This window comes from Bombus huntii, chromosome 16 (genome assembly GCF_024542735.1).
Source record: "Bombus huntii isolate Logan2020A chromosome 16, iyBomHunt1.1, whole genome shotgun sequence".
Classification (NCBI taxonomy): domain Eukaryota; kingdom Metazoa; phylum Arthropoda; class Insecta; order Hymenoptera; family Apidae; genus Bombus; species Bombus huntii.
Genome location: NC_066253.1, coordinates 7073343 through 7100319, shown reverse-complemented (window position 1 = coordinate 7100319; position 26977 = coordinate 7073343). Strand labels below are relative to the sequence as shown.

The following is a 26977-nucleotide window of genomic DNA, read 5'->3' as shown; positions in this document are numbered from 1 at the left end:
TGTATCATCCGATCGATTAATCTAGGAACAATTTGAATAAAGGCGCGACGGGAAACTATTAATTTTCATACACAATTCCAAAATTATCTTTTCTCTTGGTGACATGTTCATAATTAGCGATTATTTCCGCACTATACAACGATCATGATTATTTCGTTACAGGATTTCAAGGTCATCAATATTTTTTTAAATTGTACCCTATATTTTCCAATATGTTTATATATTGTGAAGACACAAATTCAACAACCTTAATAACCCTAATAATGATCAATAGATACGTGGTAAAATTAAAAAAGGAATACAGCGAGGAATTAATTGAAATTAGTTTTATTTCTGTGATTCTGAAGGAGAGATTAGTAGGGATATCGTCAAGCGAAATCCTGTCAAAAAATGTACACTGAGGATAAGGACCTCTCGTGGTGAACGGCTGCATTATCAGCACACCTCGTCTCCAGCGCTCTTGGTGGGAGAAATGCGCATAGGTTAGGTAAGAGGAGAAATGTGTGATCGTGCAATCCTAACAAGATTAGGGTATACTGTGCGACGAAGAAAGATATATAAATTAGTTCCATTTTTTCACTGCTTCTTTTGCAATCGTATATCATCCTAATTAGATTCTGAACTTTGTTCCTATATTCCATTTAAACATCGAAAGAGATAAATAAACATTTGCAAATTCTGTTCAGTAAATAAAACCACTAACGTGATACCTGTTGATTAATTTCAGCAATTTCTGTGGAGTCAAATAAATTTATTTTTTATTAATATTATTCAGAAAAGGTTATAATATTCTTAGATTTAATTTATTACATTATAAGATAGGTTAAACTAATATTATCTTCTGTCTGTTACAGGATTGCTTTTGGCGCAACATCAGGAATCCTCAACCTTTCTGAGAATTTCAAAGGGATTCACTTACGTCTTATTGTTACGTTCTATTTAGTTACCGACGAGAAGGTAGCGTTAACTGACGTTTAATGCAACTGGCAATAAGTTCCAACTTTCGGCTAACTTGCTATGTGCAGGAACACTGGCACGAGAGAGGATTAAGGTTGTTCGAAAGTAAATTAACAATATGTAATGATTTATTCAAATCTTACTCGAATTCAATATTGACAATTGATTGACAGACTGACGGATATAAAATTCTTCGGTTGACAAAATGGTAATTCTTCGTATAACAAAATGATGATTCTTCGGTTGACAAAATGATAACTAACTCGTCGAATGGTAATTATTCGGTTGACGAGCGGTAATTAATTATTGATTTCTCTGAGTCACTACATTTATTTATATCTGTCAGAGATGAAAAAACGTCGGGGTCTTCCTTTTGAAAATGTTTGGGAAAATCCCCAACGTTTGTTCAAACTGCCGACTTTGTTTACAATTTAAATTGTCTTACTATCGTTATAAAAATATAGTTAGGTAAATATAAAAACATAGTTAGATAAGTTTTCGCAAGATATAGCTTTTAGCAGGTTTAACTGCCTTTCTCTTCAAATACTGTAAACACGATTTCAAATAAACGTTTTAAATTACCTTGATTTGAAAGAAATTATCAATTTTACTTTCGCGCTACGGACGTGCGGGACGCGGGACGTGACGCTTATACTATTTTATTCTTTTAATACCTACCAATATTTACCAATTTTCTCAAACTCTTCCGCCATTTTTGATAACTTAAACTAATGAGAGTTGGAAAGTATTTAAGGATATGGATAATGAGAAGGTTTTAAAATAACTAGTGATTAAACACTTTGTCCATTTGCAAAATAAGGTCGTTTTATTCAATCGAATGTGCAAGTTTACAATAATCGTACAACTTTATATACAATTCATAATTTTCTGTATAATAATTTGTGTAACTGAGTAATTTTATTCATAACGTTTCATCGTCATGGTATCCTCGAAGGAAAGTGTTAATTCTTTGTCTTTCAGGCGTTTCTTTTCGATGTGTAAGAATTCAAATTAAAGCTTAATTAAATTTCAAATCATATCGTAGGTAATTATAGATATCTCCGGACAGGGTTACGAATAAATAATTGGTATGTTCACATGTAGGACAACCTTTATTATTTAATACAGTACTAATTATAACATAATACTACGCATTATTACAATATTAGTATTATTATATTGGTTGTAATCTGAGATTTTCTTCTTAATGGTGTTTTTTGCGGCGTGGGTGCGTGCGTGCCGTTGCGTGCATGCGTGTACGCGCGCGCACTTGTGTGTACGTATCTATATATGATAGTTTTCATACAAATAAACAAATAAATACATACGTATGTATAAACTATATATATATACATATACATATACATATTTATTCGTTTATTCGTAATACCCCTACACTTAGTGCATTACATGTACACGTATGTATGTGTTTATATGTATACATATATGATATTTATTATACCCTTGTATTATTACGCGGTACATGAATTCATATCTTATCTCTTATAATCTTATAAATCTAATTCGAATACATATAGTGTATATAGATATATATATAGATATATATTTATATATCATCAGGATGGTATAAATAATATTGTATTTCATAAAAGCACTTTTTGTTGCTTATAATATTATTGTTTTTTTTTCTTCTTTAATTATCGCATCGCTTTTTCCCCCACATATTTCCCCTAACGCTCTTTCTTTCTTTCACTTCGTTTCTTTTTTTCTTCTACTATACGCGACATCCGTAAAGGAATTTTCTTGCTTTCTTTTTTACATTCTTAAAAGAGTTTTACGTCTCTCTTTTTTTCGGCTTTCTTACTAGCTTCGGAAGGAAAACTTAAGACACATTACGAACTACAGATATCGAGAATCTTCTTTTTTTCTTACATCTTCTTCCTCGTCTTCTCCTTTTTCTTTAAATACTAGACAATCGTTTTCGCGTTGTATGATCGCTCCTTTCTCATCGATCTCTTTTGAATATCGGTCGATATCACGCAAACCCCCGTTCCCGCCCCTGTCCCCACCCTCGCCCGAGATGTCGGTGAGAAATTCCTTTCGTGCAGTTCGCTAGTTCTAGCCGTTGATTTCTTTTTTTGCTTTTTAATTTTTTTGTTATTTTATTCTTCGTTCATTCGCTCGCACGCACACACACACAGACACACACACGTTACAGGCAGACGTGTGTGCGCGCGAGTCCAGCGCTATGCAAGTGTGGTACTTTGGAAGACTATCATATAACTCACAATGTTCTCCTAATCCATGACCATTTATTCTATTGCATTTTTAGAAACGACCGCATGCGTCATAGGAAAAGTTTGTTGCAATCGGACTGCGAATATTTATAGAAATTTGTATTTCTATAAGTAGAACGAAAGGAATCTTGATGAATGGAACTGTAGGCGAAAAATTGTTTCTATTGTGATATTGTTACACCGTAGTGTAATTTGTATTGTAACGATAACGTATCCGGCAGAGACAAGCAAGTTAAGTGACTATAAATAAGCGTGTCTGTTCGATGTTGGGTTGTTGGGACGTTTGAAATATGCGTTTCTCAGACACATGTTAAAAGATTTTCTGAATTTTATGAACTGTCAACTAACCAACTTGCCATACGGACACATGAAAATCCGCAGTCTAATTGCAACGTTTAATACGATAAAGGCGATAAAAGGAGGAAATGCGATAACGTTGTGAAGAGTAAACCTAAACACTATAGCGGAAAAAAGGAGAAGTGGTAGAGATAAAGAAGCGGTAAGAAGATACAAAATGGACGAAATAGATTTGCACAATAGAAGAAGTGATCAAAGAGGTTAGAAGAAAATTGTTTGCTACGTATGACATCCTTCCAGGACACTACACCGGCATAGTAACGAGTACAGAGTGTCCTACAAGGTATGGCATATGCGGCAAATGAAAGATAGGAAATACGGTTTAATTGAAACAAGAAATACGAGCTTATCGATGCCCTTACCTAACCTCTACTATTATTAGTTTACTTTATTTGCTTGCTCTTCTTTTTATCGAATCAGTTTTTAATTTGCAAAAGTTTTGCTCCATGTTCGAATGGCCCGGGAGAATTACACGCGTTTTCCAATAAGTTACGCAGTTCTTTCGTTTTCGTTTTATTTTACTTTTTTTTCATTATCTTTTTTCTAGCAATTAATTGTACCGCCATTAAAAAATATCTGATATTTGTCTCTTAATGATTTATAAACTTTAAACCAGAGAATGCTCGTGTCACTTTAGAGTTAGTTTATAGAAATTACGTTCGCATTTTTTTATATCCTTTGGATAGATATTAAACACTTTTTTTTGTTCTCTCAGATACATCATACCTTATGAAACACATTTATGCTTTCGCCCTTACCCGCTTCAATAAATATCTCCGTATGTGTTACTCCCTCGCAATCGTCCTCCTCAATTGTTATTTTTTTTTTATTTATTTTTCTTTTTTGTTTGGCTGGTCCACTAACATTCCTAGAAAAAATACTCTCTGCAGTCCTCTATGTTTATAAGCTAAGATTTTTTTTTTGTTCCTCTATTTTCTGTTTTTGGTTTCCCGTCGTTCTTCTATTTCGTTTTCCTTCGTTCCTTCGTCAAAACTGTCCATTCACTTATCCCTCGTTTTAACTTTATCTTTCCCCGATTTTTAATACTTTTAAGAACACCTTCTCCCCGTTCTCCGTCTTACGTACATATGAAACCTCGCAATAGGTTCGTGCAAGCTACTTGCAACCACTTCAAACAAAGAACATAACGCGATTACGGTACCTGAATTTTAATCGCTACCGTGCGATCGAATCACATTGATCGTTCGTATTTCCGCGATTTACACACGCGATACTGTGTATGTATATTGACGGTCATTATACATCGATACGGCGATTATACATCGTAATCGAGATACACGCGGTGAAAGGTTAACTAACCTCGTACACGATTTGTCGTTCGACTAGTTTGCAAGAAAGCGAAGGGAGAAAAGCTTACAACTGATGGTTAGTTTGATTATAATAAGATTACAAATTATCTAGTATCACAAACATCGTTATAGATCGCGAAAATGCCCGTGGATAAACGAATCGAGCCGATTGGAAGGAAATAATCCAATTCGTCAAATGAACTCCTGTTTATACAGGCCGTTCCAGAACCTGCGAGTATAGCTTCACTGGTGGAACACCCTGTATGTATGTTTATACGATATAAACGCGTAGCTTTCTCGTGTCGCGAGAGAGGAAGAAGGGAAGGAGGAAACATGAAATACAATATTTCTTCTATCGAGACGTTTTTATCTTGGAATCACACTCGCAGCTTACCCTTCGCGATGATTAATTACAGTTCCATTGCTTGAACGTTTAGATCGATCATTATACGGTAGAACTTCATTTATCTCAAAGAGATTTTAATTAATGCGACTCGTTAACTGGACTTTAGCTGCTTCAATTTACTTAGTCGAACCAGAGCTCCTGTTATGTGAACACAAAATAACAAGTAGTTGGTGAGCTCTTGGTGTTACGTCAACTACAATTATACATATAAACTGCTGCTTGTCCTCCAAGTGAGAATAAATGGAGTTCCACTGTATATTGATTTGATGAGTGGAGGATCAGTGTTATAAATATAATATGGAATAATCAGAAATGGTTCGATCAACCAAGAAAAGCCAGAGGAATTGAATCCTATAATACTCGTAAATCGTGGATAAAATAATATTTATTTATTACTTGTTACTTCAATGAAACTTTCCTTTTCTCAATGAAATGTACATTGCCGTTAAAATGTCAAAATCGTATTTGGACATTTGGTTATCTTTCACAAGTAAACTGTATTTTAATGATATTGAATTACCATATACATATGTATTTAAAGTTTATACTAGTAAAATTTACGTTTTACAAATTTATATGGAATTCTACAGCATAAAATCTGACCTCTGCTGTCAATATTTTCGTTCATCGCTGTACACGGAAACACCATATGTTACAGGAATATAATAATTTTCAAAGAGAATCGTATGAATTAAGGAAACTTGACACAATTAGCGAGTAAGATCCAATCAAATTGTAATAATTAAATAATTTAAGCGGGAATTATGTTTAATTGTATTCCTGTGATCATTCACAAACCTTGAATCCCTCAACCATCTATTAATACACGAACAATACGAAAGAGAGAATTTTAGAAAAAGAAAATACTTATCTTAATTAATATTCGACTAAGCGTTTAAAATATGTTAGAAAAAACTATAGAACATAGATTAATATTCTTCAGTGATAATCAAGATAAAGAGATCATTCTTCGTGTCTTTAATATTTTCAGATAATTTCTGACTTCAGAATAATATTTGAAAGAAAAGAGCGAATAAAGAAATAAAGGTAACCTGTCGTCGTAATAGTCTTTTGAAGTATCAAACCTTCTTTTTCCTTTTCAAACTCATTGGGATTCGTTGAAATATAAAAGTCGGGCAGTTAAACGAATGATTATTTTTATTCTATTTATCTCTAATCACGATCAGTATAATCGATATTAAAGCGATGATTGGAATTCTTAGACTTTAGAGTTCCGAACAAGCGAATGAAATGAAATTTCAAACAAGTATCAAGTACCCTGTACAATCGTTAGTCGTTAGTTACGTATAGATATTTAACGTTATCTCCAATGATACTGAAAGTCTTCTTTGATTCGTTAGCTTTCGAAAACGAATATATATTCGGTAAAATCACGAAACAAACATCAAGGATCTTCGAATTGGAAAAAACAACTCGTAGAATACACAGGATGAAACTGTAACTGTAGTAGTTATCAGGGAAAAAGATTGCCCCCCTTGTCGAGAGCTATGAAATTTAACAAGGGACACGATTCTACTAATCGAACTGTGGTTTTCACCTCTTCATCAGAGAAATGCTGTCAAGCAGGAAAGTCTAAAAAAATATTTATATTCGCAGTTTATTATTAATCTGCTCTCAGTCAGTCTCAAATTTTGGAGATGAATTATTACCTCCACGACTATGGAAAAATATAATTGTAAATTCAATGATAAGTTCTTATTGTAAGAAATGTTTTTTTCATAGCTAGACTGCGGATTTTGTTGTGTTTATAGGAAATTTGTAAGTGCAAAATTGCACAGAATAAAGGTGATATGAAAAAATATGTAAAATATCCAAAGTATAATACTTTCTATGATACTTGATAGGTAAAATAATCTTCTACCGAGATTCTAATTTTTTTGGTTATATTCCCAAAATTGTGAATTTACGTAAAAATCCGCTATCTACTTATAGCCTTTTAATTGTTACGTAGTTTGATAATGACACACGGGTAAAAAAATTAAAAAAGTCAAATTTTTCATCGACACCTTCGATACGTCAACTGTATGCTTCATAGAAAGAGCGTCTTTTTAGTTAAAAAAATAATGCATTCAGTCGATATTACGGCACTTCCGATGATTTTTCTATTATGTTCTAGTTTGATCTCGCGTGTGATTGTATTTAGAAATCGATAGTTCAATTGAGATACAGTTTTCGTTGAAACAAATTTCACACTCTTCCAAGAAGACGAGAATTTATTCGTTGGAAATAAGTATCATGGTAATTGTACTATTATCATAGCAAACGTACAATATTACTATATTAAAATTGAGTACACAGCTGTTCATAAATGTTAAGACATTTACAGAATATCAGATAAATATAGAAAGTTATTATTAAGAAATTATTGATTTTTCATGTTCAATTAATTAATTATGTAACTAATACTATTATATTATTAATCGATGAAACAATAAATGTATTCCTTTCAAGTAAAACTGATCTTGAATTTTAGAGAATTACATGTTTCCTGTCATTATTATTGCTTGTGCATTTCGAGATACCTAACCTCCTAAAATGAACTATTTACGCTAGTTTGATGTCTTTTCGAAATTCCAAGATATCACACGATTTACGTCGATCGTAAATAAAAGTCACGACAAGTAGAAAAAACGTTTGCCGTTTTCTTCTTTTGATTATTATTGTTCCCTGCTATATTGGCACTTGATATATAGTCACAATAAAGAGTGTAAAATCACAGAAGGAAACAAATCGCGGGACAATGCGTTGTGATGAAGATCGTAAGGACGGTTCAACAGTTTGGGAAGAATTGAAATTTATGATGGATTAAGTTGAATCGTGTCCCTTGCCATTCTTTTAATACCTTACTTTGTATTGAAACACACAGAGCAAATATACGTTTCTTTGATATTTTTCCCTCGATGTTGGCAAAGCAAAATCTTCCTTGTTATTTTACGTTCTGATTGTTGCTCAAATGACGCCAAGTTACAATGAATGCTACCCACTTGGAAAAAATATTTAAATAGTATCGATTCTTTATGATTTTTCTAAAGTAAGGCCTAACGGTGTAGGTACAGTGGTCACAGACGCGCACACACTTTCAAATACCGTTTCACAAGCGGCATTTCGCCTCGTTTTCTCCTTTCTTTTTTAAATCGTTAACCGATTATTCTCGAGTATTTCTGCATCGAATAATATTTTAAGTTACCTTCAAGTCACCGACGATCATTTCACAACATTTTCGATAATTTCGACGATGCTTTCATCGATATCGAATTTTTTCGGCACTCTGTCTAGTCACGCGTTTAAATCATCGATGATATTTTCCATCAATACATTCATTTCTTTATGTAAAAAGTGATGAAAATGATAAAATATTATTATATCACACTTATACTGTCATGCCTCGTTTAAGTTATACTAAGTTACTAACTTTATATCGTGACTTTATATTGTTAGTACAATATATATATTGAATTCTTAGATAATTATTATTATATATACTAAAGAATTATTATTAGAGGTATATACTATAATAAAGCTACTTGAATTGAAGCAACTTGAGACCACTTCATCAGTGTACTTATTATTTACTTAACTTGAAATATTCCTTCAAATTTATGTGCTTACACTCATTAGTCAAACAATGGCTAAATGTTATTTTTGTAACTTTCCATTCTTAGACCTTCAGATCCTTCTTTAATGATTTTGATGTTCTCTTAACATAGGACTGAATTATTCTGAGGACATTTTGAAATATATGTGATATATTTGAAAATAATGCTACACTAGAAAAATGAATTAGACAAAATTAATATAAATTAAGAAAAATCGAAATAGGACAATGATGATGATGACAAACCTATATTCATAAATATGAATTAAATGTCGATGATTTGAACGCGTGAGTATGTACGCAAGGTTAACTTGCTTAAGCTGTCGATGAAATGATTGTCTGTAATCTAGAGGTAACCTAAATAATATACGCACATAATTGATCGCGTTGTATCGGTGAAAACGCGTCTTTTTAGGCTTCGATTTCTAATTCGTCATTCGTGGAGTTGCTTGAAACGTAGCAAGGCTACAACAAAGCTTCGTACCATTTCATCTCTCTCTCTCTCTCTCGATTCCATTTTAGAATTGTCTCTAATCGATAAATCACATCTCTCGTCTCTTCGATTTGACAGTTTCTCTTAAGAGTATTTCTCTAAATAGAAATCTCTCGTGATCTCTTAAAACTAATCTGCCTGTTTAAATCTTATTCGCCTTATTTTAAATTTACCGCGATTTTATACATATTTTTTGTCAATTTTTCATTTTTTTTTTTTCAACGTAAGTAAATACTCTTGATTTACCATTTACGACATCCCACGATTACAATCTACGGTTCGTTATACTATAACCTATGTTTCATAACTTCCAAGCGCGGTAAATTTCGATTTACGAACGTAATATTTTTTTTCTCAAGAACATCTTTTTGGTGTCCCACCGAATGAAAGTCTCCTTTTACTTTGTTTTCAAGAGCGAGCAAGACTAGAATCTCTTATTAATATCACTGTTTATGTCTAACTAAAAAAAGAAAAGAAAATTTAAAATTAATCGAAGAAAAGGAGGAATAACTATTAAATCTCATATCAAGTTTCTTGATTATATGTACCTTGCTTATTTCTTTTTTATCCATTATCGAAAAGCTTTTAAGAAACACTTCTCAGGGATTTTCCATCAAACGGTGACAATGACGTTACGTCCTACTTTGGAAACATTTTTGTTTTAATAAAAAGGGATGTAAATAATGAAAATAGTTCATAATTGTACCCGTTTTTGTCGTTCCTAGGCCGTTTTTATACCGGTAATTGGAACATAAACTGATTTGCATTAGTAGAATAAATTTTTGAACCCTAGAAAATAATACTATAAAAAAAATTTTCAATATTCCAATGATTAAACAGAAACGATGTTGATTCGCGAAATTCACTGGATAGCAAATAAATGAGAGAAATGAAATGTAAAGATTATTATACATGTACATATGTGATGATAAACTTTGAAAAATTTACACACTAGTAACGAAGCAGCTTTTAATAGTCGCTAGTATCGATTGATATATCATTTATCGCTAAATCTAGGGATATTCATTTCTTTTATGTTGCACCATTATATGAATGTACAGTATTACTACACTTTCCATTCGTACTTGTGTATTTCATCTTTGCGATTAAGTACACCGATTAAAATACTTTGTTGAAATACTTTTAACGGGAATATAGTTCGACGAAAAGAGAAATATATGCGTAGAGGGCACAAGTATAGTTATTTTTGTCTGCTATACTTCACGTAGCCTGTTTTTCCCCATTTCCTATTGCGCTTTTTTTGAGCAAATAATATCATGTTATAAATTATTCTTGATATTTCCTTTCTTCTCTAAACTATCAAGGAAACGATGAATATTTTCAAGGAACAAAATAAAAGAAGAATGAAAGAGAATATTCGGAGAGACGATGATATGGAACACTCTTAAATACATGTAATACTTCGGAAATCTCGGAAATAAGGTAATTATCGTAAGCGTTCAATTCGATTTTGAACATCATGGCGACGATAAGTCTTCTCTTATTTCATTTTCCCCGATCTTTCCAAACAAATAGATACGAGACTCGCTTTTATAAATACGGAGTCGTTAGATTATCACCAAATAGTTGCACATTATTATACACCGGTTTAGTCTTACACGCGTTCATCTCGACTTTTTCTAATGAAAAAGGACAACTAATGTTTTCTCTGCATTTATAGTCATCAATGCAGATATGTATGTCGATAAAAATGCGCATTCGTAACGTAACCAACAAATGTACAGAAAGTCATTCACATTCGTAATAAATATTTGTTTGATTTAATAAAACTTTTATTCGATTAAGTTTCAGATTATTTTCATTGTGCTATTTCTCTGTCATCACAGGACAAGAAACAATATAGACAGCATGCTGAAAACAAGGTTATATAAGGTATCTTTATAAAATTGATTGTCATACAAATATCGCAAGCGATATTACCAAACTTGTGTCACGTTGCTCATTATAAGTTTGTCGGTAAAACACAGGTAAACGTTTAGAGTGTAGCACGAAATAGAAAAATAAGACATGATTAACATTACATTTGGTGAGTAATAGATGTTAATAAAATTATGTATCATCTGTTTCAGTAATGAAATTATTTACCATTTTCAAAGAAGAATATTAAGAGGCTTTAACGAAAGATGCGTATATCGGAAATATGTAGTAGAAATCTCGATAGCCAAATAAAAATTTTACGGGACGGTTCACAGTTACATACTGTCTTGTTTCGACATCACATGTTAGCGTTTCGAAATGTTACGCTGATCACGTTATGTTCTTGCTAATTTGCAAAAGGCGAAATTCTTGCTACTTTCCTATTCGGTTCGTTACGAAAAATGGCATGATCTTGGAATTGCGTATATGCACGCTCGTAGGGGGGGGGGGGGGGGTACCTTTTTATGAACAAATTTTAACAAATTGTCAGAACACTAAGTTCAAAGTACATCGTTGAAATAATGTTCTCTACACGATAGCACCACCTGTTCACCCGCTCATCGTAATTTATGTACATACATACAGTGGCTACAAGATTCATACGTACTTATTTTTAGCCGAAAATTATTTGATTGAATGCGAAACGAAGCATCCTGTTTATTAGATTCTACGTTTCAGTTCCATATTTTTATAATCATATGAAATTATTATTAAATGGTATGGAAATTTGTTATAGATGGATATAATTAATTGGTGTATAAATGCAACGTAATAAATACAGCGGTGTAGAAATATCTTTTGCAATCACCGTATACGTCTTTCGACTAACAAAAACTATTTGTTCGTTAATATATCCATTACGTATAAGAAGATAGACATTTTATAAAAAAAAGTGATTTTGAAATCGTCGTTCAAAATTTCTAAAAGGAAAAAAATACTACTAGGAAAATACCAAAAATTAAATTAATTTTTCATCGTTAACATTTAGTAGCAGTGGTAATTGATAATTAACCGTATTATTGCTTTATAACAATATGTACGTAATACATTAATGCACGTTAATTCTACATATAAATTATGGAGAAAAAACGGATATGTTAGAATTTTGTATGGTTTGCTATAAATATCGATATTAACTTTACACAAGTATAAATAAATTATCACAAAAAATATATCATCAACAGAAAATTCTTTCGAGAACGCTTCAAAAATTACAATTACATTCGTACCAATTGTAGTACAATTATGTACAAAAAATTGTTCTATATGTTTTACAGTAAAATTTCAACGAAAAACTGTCATCGATATTTTAACGAATATTTCCTGTTCCATTTATAGTAAAAAAATACCATGAATTCTGAGATTTCAATAAATGCTATAAAACTCTTCATTTTAAGTAAACACGTTAGCAAATTGATACGATAAAAGAAGCTCAATCGTTGGACAATTTTTACTTTTTTCTCACTCACTAAATTTTAATCGTTCCGTTGTAAATTGGAGCGGTTTAACGAAACTAAAAGGAGAAGAAAGGACACAGAACGTACAAAGTAACATAATTTTGTTCGAACAGAAATAAACTTGCACGCCGTTTCAATAGCGTACTGACAAAAAGAATAGATCAGAGAATAAATTCAACACGCAAAGTAATGCGATAGAAATAAGGAAACCTGGGCCATTTACTTACGTTTTCTTAATAGACAAGGAAATGATAGCGAGAGTTCCGTATAATGCTGTTTAGACGAATTGTTTAAAATAATTCGCGGTTACCTAGTAAAAAAAAAAAATGATTACACTTTGAGACTGAAAAATGGTCCGGTTCTGCAACTGAAAAAGAATTGCGAAAACGAAGAATGCTGCAAAGAAAATGATAAATTATTGAAAGCCGGTTGAATTTGTATTAGGGAAATTGAAAAAAAAAAAGGAAAATGTTCAATTTGATTTTAAATAACTTTATTTCTATTTATCATTATAGCTATCAGAAAAAGACGAGAGAACACCCATGATCGTTTTAATCACTCGTTATTCGAATTCTCACTCAACGATTACATAATTAAGTAATTACGAAAGCAACCAAGAGATTTTTTTTTTTCGAAATAAAGAAGAAAAAAGTAAACATCTTAATATAAACATATATTAAATTCATACAATTAATTAATATACATATGCATTTCATATATATATATATATATATTTTTTATATATATAACATATATATTAATTAATACAATTAAATTCTACAGTTTCAGATTAAAAATAAATAATAAATGAAAAAGAAAGAAACATGTTAATTTATCTCCAGACTTTTCATATGCGCGTTGATATTTTTTTTAATACCTCCAGAATGAATTAACTAATCCATTAATTAATTAATTAATTAATTAATTAAATAATTAATTAATTCGCTTATCGGCACGATTCTACAATTAATCAATTAATACCATCGCAGTGATTATCTAAAAATCCTGAAAAAAGCGTACACAATTGGGTTACACATCTTTTTCATTCGATTAAAAAGAGTCTGTACTTTTAAAGGAAAAAATATAATGTTCGATAATGCAGGGTGATCAAAAAATAATGGTGCAAGAGACAATTTTAAGAAATCTTTTGAGTAGAAAATAAGACGATTTTTCGCAACTGTCCCCGACGCTCGATGAACGTATGTATAGGATAGTAGGTACTGAACAATACTATAAAAAAAAGCTGTCGTTAACCTTTAAAAAACGAGGTTCGATTTTAGGCGTAATTGGTCGCACATTCTACCGTCATTATCATCTAAATTCAAGCCGATCATCCTCACAGTATATGGCGTCAGTTTTAAATTTCATTCGGCAATAAGTTAACCTTCCCTCAAAAATCGTCAAATACGCGAAACGATAGAATAAATAATAAATGATAACGTCACAATAATAATAATAATAATAATAATAATAATAATAATAATAATAGTAATAATAATAATAATAATAATAATAATAATAATAATAATAATAATAATAATAGTAATAGTAATAATAATAATAATAATAATAATAATAATAGTAATAAAAATAACAACATAAGATAATGCCTAATGTATAATTACTCGGAATAAAATTTAAAAGAAGCGAAATAAAAAGCTAAAAAGATATATTCGTTTCGGTGTACTGTGAGTAGCAACGAAGGGAGTTATTTTTCATCATAATATCTGTAATAATAAAATATTTTGCGTTACATTTCGTTAATATTTGGTACAAGTACTTTCACACTGTTATACCTCTATAATATAACGGTTATTCGATTATTCGATAGTCCTTAATAAAGCATTCCTTATATATATATATATACATACAATTGTTACTACTTATCATAGTACGGTATATGCGGTCACTAGCAATGCCTAAAGATTTATTTGTCGAGGAGCAAAAAATGTGTGAAGAAAACATGAAAAGAGAGCGGGAAACTGAAAAGAGGGAATCATGTTATTTTCAACTCAAAAATGTTTCTCAGGTTTTAGCAGCCACGGTATGTTCACAAATCTCGAATTGTAATTAGCCGCGCGAAACGTCAATTGTCCTTGAGCGGTAAATAAAATCACGATTAAGAATAATATTCCATTATATCTAGGAAGGCCGCAGTTTTCTCTTGTACTACAATCTTTAAAACACCCTGTATGTAAGAAAGTTTATTCTAAGTAATATTATATGTATACATGTGGTGTACGTGTCACGTACGCGTATGAACACATAAGTACGTATGCATACATGCATACCCACGTGGCTGTGCACGTATTTACACATGTACACACCTGGACGAACGTATACATATATGTACGCATACATATATAGGTATATAATACGTGTACGTATACATATTCACATACGATCGCACGCGTACACATATGTGCACATTATTCGTATATACGTGTAGACGTATATAGGGTGTGCAATAAAGCTGAAAGTGCGATATGTAAGATTCCCGGATTCAAATTACGCAAATTTCATTCGAGCTAAAAATTCTGTCATTTTTTCCAAATAAATCGTATCATCGGTGAATCGCTGAACTGCGGATACGTGTGCACGTTCTTTTTTTTTTCTTTTCAACTTTGATTGCTGTGTTATTCAATTCAGTTCAAGATCGATTTTACTTGGAAACAATTTGTCCGCAAACATCATCCGTATGTTTTTTTTAACTAAAAATGGAATTCGTTAGTACAATAGTACAACGGCCCCTTGTTGTACCTTCCCAAACACCCTGTATAAGAACACGCGTAGTATAAAGAATTTGAAAAATACACTTAAGACGATAAGGAGGGCAACAAAGAAACAAAATATATTTTCACTTCAACCGTTTCGATGACCAGACTAATCTATGCTTTAAGGCTTTAAAAAAGCTCCTTAAGGACCACCGCATTACATAAGGGTGCTTAATATAGGTAGCGCTATAGTGTACAGAACTGTTTCGTCCGATATAAAACAGGCAATTATTATTTACCTTTACTCTTTTCATATGCCTATTTATTACTTTCTCCCCCACACTCGACCGACTATCATATTTTTTCTTTTTATCACTTATCCCTATTATTTTTAATTTTTTTTTTTTTTTGTCATTTTTCTTTTTTCAGAAAATCGATGTTAACTAAGGTGCTGAGATAACGTTTCTCTTCTTCTCCGCCTGTTCTTTTTTACCTTTTACGATTCGCTTTGAAACCGGGACGATCTTAGAAGCAAAGTGGGATCAATTTCTCAAAATCATCTTATTTTTAGCAGAGGAATTGTAACTGCGCTCTTGTACTATCATTTATGTGACACCCTGTACATGTTGAATTGTTATCTTTTTTTTTTTTTTGTTTTTTCTTCGTTTAACAAGCATATTTAAATACGTACACACGATACGAGAGTGTATCTTCCACAAGAAAAATTATCGTCCTTCATCACAATCAACACACATACAGAGACGCAGGTAGAAAATGGGATTTAGGTTCGTTCAGCGTGCATGAGCGTGAGCGCGAACCTTTTCTCGAGTAGAAAAAGTCGAGGCTTTTGAAAATTCACTTCTCCACACTAACCCGGCGCATTTATTTAAATTCTAATCTTTTATAGTAATGATTCATACCCTAAAACAGCTATATATTCAATATTTATTATCACAACAAATATCTTTCCGTTAGTTTGAGAAAGCTTTTCGCCCTTTGATTCAATTTGTGTGTGGTGTTCGTGTGTGTACATGTTTATATGTATATATGTGTTCCTATGTGTGTGGGCGTGTGTGCGTGCTATATGGATGTAATGTGTGTACTTAAAACACGCGACATTCAATTATCCTATACATTTTCCACTTTGAATTCTTTCTGGCCTTTTTTCTCTTTCTGGCAAGAAACGAAGGACACACCGTTTTCTAGATTATATGTGGAACTATTAACTCGTATTGTGAATTTTCACGCGCCCAAAGCACTTTTGTGACATTGTTCGATTAAAATCGAGTAGAAAACCAATCTTCTTTTTTCGATGTTCATCAGACTCTGATATGTGTAACACGACGCTTCTTTGAAAAAATGATGTCCAAAAAAATTAATTCGAAAATTTAAAAAAAATATCTCTAGCGAAGTTTCGTAACAAATGATGACTACTCGTCGACCGTCAACGTTCAACAATCGTTGTAAGAAAAAAAAGTCAAATATAAAAAGACTAAGAATAGAAGTATACATGTCACGTATTCTTCATCGTGAATTCGATCAAAATGTATTCTTAAATTAGAATAAAACGAACGAACGAACGAACGAACGAACGAACAAACAAACAAACAATTCGAGGAACATCACCGATCTTGAAACGCTGTTCACAGACTTCAACGCGTTATCGTAGTATTTCGCTATGAATAACTTCTAGTGGAAAACTGAAGGAAAGAAACAGAGAATAGAAGGAAATATAGTATTTTTAAAAAGCTTGCGCTCGCCCAAACGTATTAGGTTCGCATTGTAATGTTACTGACGCTAATAACTTGGACGTAAAGAAAAGTTACTAGACGAAGAAAAAGGTACCAGAGAAAATTCATTGGTGAAAAATTCTTGAACAACATTTAAGTAGAAGGTAAACACAAAACTCCGCAGAACCATGTTCAACGTCATTGTCATCGTAAACGTCATTCGTCACTGTAATCGTTATTATACTCCATAACCTCCTATCCCCTCCCACGCATACAATATTCACCCAATCATTTGGAAATCTTACACTAAGCTTCACCATCAGAGTCGTTAGAATACTACGCTACTTGTGAATATATCTCTCAATACCGTTAGACAATGAAAATCGCAAAATTGTAATAACTAACATTTTATATCTATTATTTCGTACCGTTTCTTCTTCTCGTCTCTATTTTTATATTATTGTTATTAGCATTATATCGCATCTTAATGAACATTACGATCATTATTACTGTTAATACCTAATATTTATTTCATTAATTATTAATTCATTATTGTTAGTTTATTATTAATCTATCTAAAATTAATTAATTTTTCATTATTGTTAGGAATAGAGGTTACTCGCGAATTAGTCCACTTTGTTGCATTAATCAGTAGTCATTTTTTTACAATAATTAATCACCTTATTAATTAGTACTCTCTTCAAAATGCTTTCTTATAATATATATTTATATATATATATATATTATCGTAATATATAACTGTGTGTGTGTGTGTGTGTGTGTGTGTGTGTGTGTGTGTGTGTGTGTGTGTGTGTGTGTGTGTGTGTGTGTGTGTGTGTGTGTGTGTGTGTGTGTGTAGGTGTAGGTGGGTGGGCGTGTGTCTGTGTGTACGTGTCTGTGGACGCGTAAGGTTATATTATCCACGAATATGCATACACATATACGTGTACGCAGCATGTTGTGTGTATACGTGTAGACAAACAATGTATACATAAATGTCTGTTCACTTTTTCTTTATCATTGATAAATCCTAAATTATTAATAAGTATGTATGTGTGTATGTGCGTGTGTCTTATGTGTGTATTGCGCGCGCGCTCGTACGTGCGTGCCTGCGTGTGTCCCAGTATTTACTATATTTACTATCCTTCTTCCCTATGTTGTTCACATGTTAATAGTTAAAAATGACAAGTTTAAACTTTACTCCTCGGACCTCGATTTTCATTTCGTTTTCTTTTCTTTTCATTTAGAACCCCTTTCGGGATGCTGTTCTCTTTCGAAGCGTGTGCACAAGGGGTACTTCTCCTAAATCTAACAAATAACATGACACTAACTTTCTGTAATATCTTTAAAACGTTCCATGTTTGCTAATTACGAAATCAGTGCATGGCACTTCCACCTTCATTGAATGGTCCTAGGTTGCAAAACGCGCATTGCAGCCAATTTTTTTAATTTTTCTCGCTCATTCATTTTTTACAACAGAGAAATTACTTCATCTTCGACTTTTTCCTAATATCTTATGAAATCAGTGTTTTTCGTATATTTCTTCAGTGTATATTTATATTATACGTATATAATTAATTTAAAAAAACAGCATCTTACAAACACGTATTAAATTAACTTCATAACTAGATTAGACAATAAATGTGCGTAGAAGCTTCATTTAAAATTTCACATGCTTACATTCATAATAAGTGAAAATATCATCTATAGATTGTACATTAAATCTGAATTATTTGGCCCTGATCACTTCGTATGTACAAACATTTCAGTTTCCGTATGTTCAAAATTTAATTGGTCACGATTAACTAATAAATAATATTCACGGAAAAAGAATGGGAATCATACTTATTTATAATTCTTGGATATGTTAACCGCCGAATAACGACCAGATACATATCGTTAATTACTATTAGGCATCTAGACTTAGTTATATTTCTTTTTTTACTTTATAGGTTATTTGCCACATGTTCTAATTTCGATTATGTCTTTCCAAGAAACCCTGACGAAAGGTTCCGGAATTTTTCAAGTCCACTTCGATTTGGAAAACACTCGAAAAATATTTTCGTTCTTTCAATCACTTTTTTGACTCAATCACTTTAGGTTAAATTCCGATTCGAAAATTGTGCGAAATATTTCGAGGAATTTTGCTCGCTCTTCCCAAGCTTATTTACATTCACCGTCAATAATTTCGTATTTAGGCAACAAAAAAGAAATGTGTCGTTTATCTCGAAACGATGTTGAAATTTTCAAATTTATTCAAATACTTTTCTATTTTTCGAAATCTATTACAACAGAATCATAAAATTTAATATTCCGGTCTTCCGTATATTTTAAGTCATATATTTCCCTGATATTACAAGTGAAACGCTTTTCCTTATCTTTTTACATTTCTTTTTCTTTCTTTGCTATTCGTATTACTTTGAATTTTCGAACAAAATTTCGAAGAATCGTTTTAACCAAACTTATTAGTACGAACGTTTCAAATCACTACATATATATACAACTCTAAGTAATAATCACGACAACCAACGAAATCTTTGGGGAAGATTTATAAAAGGTTAGTTCTCAGAGTTCTCGCGTTTTCAATATATCGAGAAAAAGCTATATTTCGATCATACTCAGCGAGGTGCGTAAGACGTAAAAGGAAAGAGAAAGATATTAACACGTTTACCTTAACATTTAACATCCCAGATAAAAATAACAGTTGGCTCACATTTTCGGACATATATTAAAATCGATTTTCTAAGCACATTTCGTTTATATTTCTTGCAGAAATACAAAGAACTGTAGAGTTCTCTTGAAGGAAGGGGAGAAAAGATGAAGAAGAGTAGTTAAAATTTGAACACACGCATTCGCGACCTTTAAATAATACTGTATCACAATTAAAACAAATCAGACTATAGGGATATAATTATTACTAATAGATTGCAACGCAATGAGCATAGGTATGCGAAAGTTTAATCATTTAAAAGATTAATTAAAAGGAAAGGTTTTATAACGATGTTTAATAATATCATTTATCTCTGTTAATATTGCATTACACCTAATATTCTTTATATATTATAACAAAATTGTCGAACATAAAACTATTTATGTATGTATAACTGTTTATTTCAATTTCACCGGCATCGTCGGCTATTCGCCATATTGCGCCACTTTTCTGTATGACTATATAAAATATTTCTAAAACTTCGTTTACCATTAAATTTAGTGACTTGAGAAATCAAATTTACAATTATAAGATTAATATTCATAGTAATACATTATTAAAACGTTATGCGTTAAAAATACAAAGAAACATATAAATTAACTATTTCAAGTGTATTTCGATCGTTCTTTTCCTAAAATAAATTCAAGTATTCGTATCAATCTTTCCTCCGTAAAGACACATTCGTTAACAAGTTTCGAGTTATCAAAAGCCTTTTGTTTTGACTAAATTTATTCCGTTTGTAATAGTTATTGTGGTTGGAATTTTTCCTTATCCACGTCACATGTTTATTTTTTTTTCCCGTCCTCTTGTTATTATCAAATTAATAAATGGCACATGCCCCAAATGCACACGCGTGTGTATTCAAGAAAAAGAGGGGAAAACGATTCATCCCGAAAGAGAAGAGTATGCGCATATGTGTACGTTTTCCTACTGGCGCGTGTGTACGCATGCGCTCGAAATACGTAAACTGACCACCGAGAAACCTCAACTAATACACGCACCAATTAATAGTAACACGTATATACACTTGCATACACGGACGTAAAATATACTAGATACCCCTGTGACACCTGTGTGCACATCGATAGTATAGCACGCATGCGTACCGATACGTCGAATGCACGAAACAAAAACGCGGTATAACACGCATGCGCGTAAGCGTATTAGAAATTCGTATCATCGTAAACCACCAAGAGTGGTGCATATGCGCACAAGTATGCATACGCCTGTTATTGGCTGTATTCCTTTAAAACTTTCCTCCCGGTTCTTTTTTTCTCTTTTTCTCTTTTTCTCCTTTTCTTTTTCTAAACGTGTATTCGATTTGTTTCGGACTAAATATAAATGCCTAACCTTTTAGACTTAACATTCAATATACCGCATGCTTCGCTAGACACAGCCAAGAATTTGAAATGTTTAAATAGACGTAAAATGGTTAATAATGTCGTCGCTAATAACTCCCTAAAGAAAGTTACATAGGTCAGAAACAATTATAATTTAGCGTTAATCGAACCGATTTGTTGCCATTATTTTATGTTAGTTAAAAATATAATTTCACGAATTACATGGCTCTAAAGACGAATAATTTATCTTACGCAGAAGACGAATAAGTTCTCACGAAAATTATGAAAGTTCTTTCATTTTTTAAATTTCGAACTTGTTTTTTCTTTTTCTCTTTAAATTTAATCTAAATCATTAGTATTAAATCGAATGGTATTTAATATCAATATCACATTAGAGTTTTAACAAGAAAAATAAATATAGACGAGATGGCGTCGCGATCTCGTGCGGTTTCAAAAGAACACAGACAATAAGTGCAATAAAGTACATACGCGTTTGTGTAATGAACAGAAAATTAAGCGGAGAAGGTGTAGGAGGTTAACGAGAGAAATAAAAGGAGAACAACAAATTAAATACAATTAGATCTACAGACGAAAAATAGTGAAAACAAGGAGATAAGAAGGGAAAAAGAATACGTAGTTTCAGCGCATGCGCACAAGAGATTGTAGTGTTACATAGCTGGTTGGTCTTAAATATAGCATGCTAACTCTAGTATTTTGAAATATGCCTTTTTATAAAATAATAATTAACGACACTGAGGTAAGTGGCTATTAGATTAAGCTTACTTGTTACTTATTTTCATTCACCTATTCACACATTTTTCCGGTGATATGTATCAGAAATCAATTCGTTTTTTAAATATAACAAAACTAATCTTTTCTTTCTTCATTGTTTGAAACGTTTATAAGTAAATCACAAGATTTTTAGTTTTATAGATACATTTTGCATCGTTGAAACGTATCTTATTTGTTCGAAAAGTACTTAAAAGGCAAAGCATGTTAGAATATTTACAAGCCTCGAAGGAAATAATACCAGCGTTTTTATTCGATCGAATCATCAAATTTTATGAAAATAGACCATCATCTGTAATCGAATAATTGAAATGTTTTTTTCCTCGGATATCAAATGTAAACTATTATAATATAACTATGTGTATATATACAAAGCAAAAGAAAATAGTACGAGAGATTATTAAGGCAATAGAAGATTCTAATTAACGTTCTAAATTTTTAAATTTTTTAAATTAACAGTACAACGAACAGAACACGACAGAGACGACAAATTAATAATACTAATTTATAATGCTTTGCTTCTACGACGATTGGTTAGCAACAGAATTGAAAAAAACTATACAAAGTCCAGCTATAACTTTCAAGTAAACTTATTCGAGAAGATTGCAATAAAAAGACGACCGTTTAGGAAAGTGTCCAGGTGTTTATAGTATAAAACTATAGAGATGTGTGTGTGTGTGTGTGTGTGTGTGTGTGTGTGTGTGTGTGTGTGTGTGTGTGTGTTTGTTTGTGTCGTATGTATATTATACGTATATAATTAACCCCCAGTGTCGTAAAAATCCCACACGTGTACCAGTATTATTTTATTTTAATTTAGTTTATCAAACGATTGCAAGCGTTTGTCGATCATGCTTGAAGTGTGCTGCCGCCTATCTTCAAGATAAAAGACAATGAATTGCTTCTTATGTTTTATCTCAAATGAAAAAGAGAAACCATTATCGTTGGAAGTACCAGCGCTCGTACAAATTTAGTTCCCGCCTCGTAATCTAAATTTACGTTCCATTCTGGAACAGCAAATAAGGTACACTCATAATGTTCGAACGCCCTCAGACCTCTATTATTCGTAATATTATCAATAATGTTATCTATTATTCGTTACCATTAATATTATCACTAGCAATTCTTATATGACTGCTGCTTTCCTAAAAACATTACACTACTGCTGCCGTCATGATAATCCTTGTTAATTAGCAAGTATTACCATTGCCGCTTGTTAATATCACTACCACTAATATAAATTGCAATTACTTTAATACTCTAATATTTCATTACTATCGTTATTATCGTCTTCTTGATCATCACTCTATTATTATTGTTTTTACGGATTATTGATTAATGAATATCATAATCAGCAACAATTATGTTTTTGTTTATATTACATAAATCGCATTATCATTAACCCCTTATTATTATATCGTGATTAACTTTTTATTCCGTTCACGGTATCCTGACTACTGCGACAGGCGTTTCTCTATTATTAATATCGTGTACCACCACCACCACTAGGTATGATTTATCGTTACTGCTACTATTAACTGTGCAACGACAGTAACAGCGTCATGATAATAAGTAATGATAATGTTTAATAACTGTAACAAAAAGATTGGTGACAATACAATGGCAATGTTAATAATAATAATAGCAGAAATTAACAGCACCAACAATTATCCTAGTACTCTTTAATATTAATCATCAGTAATAGTAGTTGTGTGTAACACTAACAATAGTTACGACCATAATAATAGTAACAATAATGGTAATGATGCGTTACTATACTATGCTGAACAGTAGAAATAAGAATTGTATTACTGCGATAGAAAGCAGTAGAGAGAGAGTGGCAATAGTAGAAGCTGAAACAGCGATAGTAACCAGCGTTAGTAGTAGCAAAATGTAAGAGCAGCTAAATATAACGAGAAATAAGATTAGAATCGATAGTAGTAGCCACAGCTGCAATAGAAATCAAACGAAATGAATGGCAGTAATAGCAGCAACAATAATCGCAAAAATGTTGATAATCCTCACAGCGATAATATGAGTACAAAGATGTCAATTGTAGTAGTAGCAAAGGCAGTAATAATAATAGTGGTAACATTATCATTACTCTATTATCACATTACACAATATTGCCGCTATTACTATCATTGTCGCGCCACTACTATCGTTGTAATTGCTATAACTACAGATTATCATTCCTTTCATTTGCAACCTCGTTGAAATTACAACTTACTTCTTTTAATACTGCTGTTAGAACTATTGTTGCCGCTCATACTATTACCACTTCGATTGCTATATTTGTTACACGATTGCTAGCGTTATCTTTATCTTTTTTTTTTCATTTTTTTAACCATCATTATTTATTATCATCATAGCTATTGTTGTTGCTGTTATTAAGTGTTATAAATATTATCTATCATTTAGCATTACTATTATTATTACTGTTACTACTATTAATTCCACTACTATTGCTGCTACTTGCTACTACTACCACTAACTGTACCTATTTAGTTCTACGACTACTTCTACTATTATTATTATTTATTATTATTGTTGTTACAATTCAGCGATTCCACCGTGGAACCTGAGTAATCTGGATAGAAGCTTAGTGTCAACTAATTTCGATGAATCGTAGAGGCAGCTTTTTCCAAGCATTAAGATATAAAATTTGTGAATTATACGTGTATTATTGAATCACCTGAAATCACACACACGGTATTCAGTTAAGCATATAGGTGAAATTTGAGTTGCGAAACTGAACGTAAGTCTTCGGATTGAATTGCCATAAATAGAAAGAGTCAACTAACGAAAATGCACTCCCGCCCTTCTAGTATGTCAAAATAAGAAAGAAACCCTTTAGATCCATTGTTAACTACCTTCGTTGGAATAAGATAATAACAATTTCGTCTTTTTACTTTCTTCTCCTTTTTTTTTTCTTTTTAAGACAATTACGCGATGTTATACGTTTCAAGTTGTAGGGTCAACTATTCATCAACTTGTTTAAAAAATTGTCTAATAATTTATTTAATACGCGAATATTCTTATGTTAACAATGAATGTTAATGTAATAGAGAAATATCGATAAGCGTATTCGAAAATATTATAAAATGAACATAGCAGATATATTTCAATAAATTTTCATCCATTTTAGTTGCGTCAAAGTTAAATATATATGTAGTACATAGATTTTCGTAAAAAACGAAGACATTTTCTACTAATTGTAAGCCAAATACTGTCCATCTCACTTAATAAAGCTATATTAAACAGAAAATTCGATTAAAAGAAGAAAAAAGGAAAACGAACTAAAATTTCATCGTTCGCGATCGAATATTATGAATGTTAGTCTACGATAATACCTAACGTCGTCTCGTAAAATGTTCGCTTTTTATTCCTAACGTCAGTAGTTAATTACAAACATTTCCTAAACATCGATCCTCTTTGGTTTACCAAACATACTATTCGACATTTGTTTGTATGTATTTTAAGTAGTTCTCTACCTACTTACACACTTTATCGATAAACAGTGTGCAAATAAATTCATTAAGTCTTATAATTTTTTGAATAATCATAGAATTCTAACGTATCCATTCCTCGAATTTTTGATTTTTTCTTCTTTTTTTCCTTTTTTAATGAATTAAATCCTTAAACATTTCAGGTAGTCCCAAAACTAAATTTATTAGGACCCTTTTGATCCCTTCATTTGTTTCATTATTACACGAGAAACCTAACCTTCTGATTTAGGAAATCGATCTACGGATAGTTTGATTACTTATCATAGTTTTTAATGACTCGAATTCATTAACCTTTGAGGAATACTCGTTATGCATATATATGTTTATATATATATATATAATATAATATATATATATATAATATATATATATGTATGTAATATGTATATAATATATATATGTAATATGATATATATATATATCAATAAAACTTAGAACACACAGAATGACTTAAATATCTGTAACACGCAAAATGCTAAAAAGTCATGAAAAATAATCAAATCCCAGAAGATCAAGAAAATCTCACGTTAATTATTTGAAATGCATCGGCACTTGAGAGAGATTGACCTTTAAACCTTTATGTAGGTACACACGTTATGCGTATGTTCACGGCAAGATCTATGGATCTGCTTTTAACAGCAGACTCGAGAGAAAAAAAACAGAAAAGAACTTTTTCTTTAGTCTCGCGGCTGAACAAGACCGAGAAGATCTGAGGGCGTTGGATATATATTTCAGAGATATATCAGAATGTTGGAAAGAAAATATTGTGCAATGAATACTAAACACTCTTTTTCCCATCGGTATGGTTATCAGTCCATTCAGGTACCTTTGACGTTGAAAACATACACATACACACATGCGCGCTCGCTCGCTCGCTCATTCGCGCGCGCGCGCGCGCGCAATCACATTCCCTTGCACACGTAGGCATGCACGCATAAACTTCACATGACACGCGCGTGCGCGCGCACGCAACGGAGGGGCAGAGGGAATGAACTCATTTTTACCCCTTCCTTTAACCGAACCTCCTCCCAATGGTCCAATCAGAACTTCAAAACATTATATTCATCAACGTCTGTTTTTGTTCTATCGAATTTTCGAGATTCACTTCTTGTTTAGGTGTGAGATATATAGTGACGAAGTAAAGTATCGGTCGTGCTCGATCACGAACAACGAAAAATAATCAAACGGGCAAAACGAATGCCCGGTCAAGTCATTTCCAAATTTAAATGCAATCTTTGTATCATATATGTACATACTGAAAAATTAAACTACATTTATATCTTTCTATATCTTGTATATATAATTATTTGTAACGTTGAAGAACAGAAAAGAATATGTAATAAAGAGGAAAGTTAAAAGTGTAACAAACAAACAAATAAACAGAAAATTGTTACGA

General features: G+C 31.9%; 1 long non-coding RNA gene across 5 annotated transcripts; it reads left to right on the top strand.

The window, feature by feature from the left end:
• Positions 1 to 351: 351 nt before the first annotated feature.
• LOC126874261 (uncharacterized) lies at positions 352 to 26977 on the top strand. Of its 5 annotated transcripts, XR_007692706.1 has the most exons (4): positions 494 to 780; positions 855 to 1051; positions 1131 to 18045; positions 18096 to 26977. It is a non-coding gene; the product is annotated as an uncharacterized LOC126874261 (long non-coding RNA). The 5 variants fall into 5 exon arrangements; XR_007692704.1 differs by lacking the exon at positions 494 to 780 and adding an exon at positions 352 to 487 and having other exon boundaries at positions 855 to 18045; XR_007692705.1 differs by lacking the exon at positions 494 to 780 and adding an exon at positions 464 to 482 and having other exon boundaries at positions 855 to 18045.